We start from the raw sequence: 1179 nt of genomic DNA on the forward strand, positions 1-1179 counted from the left end.
TCATCCAGTGATGGCCAGTCGCAGTACCTAGATGCCACTTCGGTGCCTGGTTTCAAAGTCGCAAGTTCATGGCAGGGAAAGCAATCATGTGTCTAGAGTAGAGACTTAAATAAAGACCCATGCCATGTAGATGGATCAGATAATTATGCCAATCCTGATTTTTCAGTGCAAATCCAGTTCTGAAATTTCCACTTGTTTAGTTGCTCCCAAAAAGGGCTATACAGTTAACCAAAATGAATTTTGCTCCTAACACCACAGTTTGTTTCCAACGATCAAGAGAGCGAGCTTCACCATAGTGAAGTGTGTTTGATTAAGTACCTGAGCCGGTGTTGTACATGCATATATGATATGTTCACCGCTCCTACCGGATGCCCGCCGCCGAACTCACCATCCGTTCTACACAAGCAGCAAAACCGATCAGATAAGCTATTTCGGTTGTTACTTGTATAGTCTGATGGAACGATCAGTTCCAGAATTACGCCATGGCGCCATCTTTTATATGCAATATACTGTGAACTGAATTTTCTGTCAGTGAAGTTGACAGAACAGAGTACTACAGGGTAGAGGGGTAGAGCATGCAAGTGGTGATTGTTGTGTGGTTTTTGCGTTAGTTATTTGTGCACCGGGCGTCGAGGTAGCGTTGGCTGGCCATCTGCAGCTCATAGGCGCACGAGCACAGCGGTGGCACGCCCAGCACCGCCTCCACTGCCCGCAAGGACGCCACCTAGCCGCCGCCGTATCTGGAGAAGAAGCAACAAGCATGTAAGAGTTTGTCCGTGGACGCTCTATGGATCGACCTGATCGATCACTCGTTTTTTGCATGCACCACCACACATGGCTGAACCGAGCATCCTCCTGGCGGCGCCCAGTGAGACCGTCCTCGCAGCGGCCACGGCTCGATGGTTCGCCCCCGTGTGCACGGTACGTGCCGCAGCCTGCAGTCAAAACAGAGCGCGTAGAAGGTGAAGGCAAGGGGAGCTGGTGTGCTGGGAGGGAGACTCCTGGAGCTAGGGAGCACGCCGGCGCCATTGCTCAAGGTGCAAGTTTGTTTCAATCTTCAATCCTGCTCGCTGTTGATTCTGGTTACAGTAAATTTTAGCTAGATATGGTGTAACCTAAGTGTTATGCCTAGTCTTAATCTATCTATCTATCCAATCTTCTATTCGGCGAGGTGGCTGC

The 1179-nt window shown here is 49.9% G+C and overlaps 1 pseudogene; it reads right to left on the minus strand.

Moving 5' to 3' along the window:
- Positions 1 to 318: 318 nt before the first annotated feature.
- Positions 319 to 1122, minus strand: LOC123178575 (rhodanese-like domain-containing protein 15, chloroplastic; annotated as a pseudogene).
- Between the last annotated feature and the right edge of the window lie 57 nt (positions 1123 to 1179).

The sequence above is a fragment of the Triticum aestivum genome, unplaced genomic scaffold (genome assembly GCF_018294505.1).
Source record: "Triticum aestivum cultivar Chinese Spring unplaced genomic scaffold, IWGSC CS RefSeq v2.1 scaffold22017, whole genome shotgun sequence".
Classification (NCBI taxonomy): Eukaryota; Viridiplantae; Streptophyta; class Magnoliopsida; order Poales; family Poaceae; genus Triticum; species Triticum aestivum.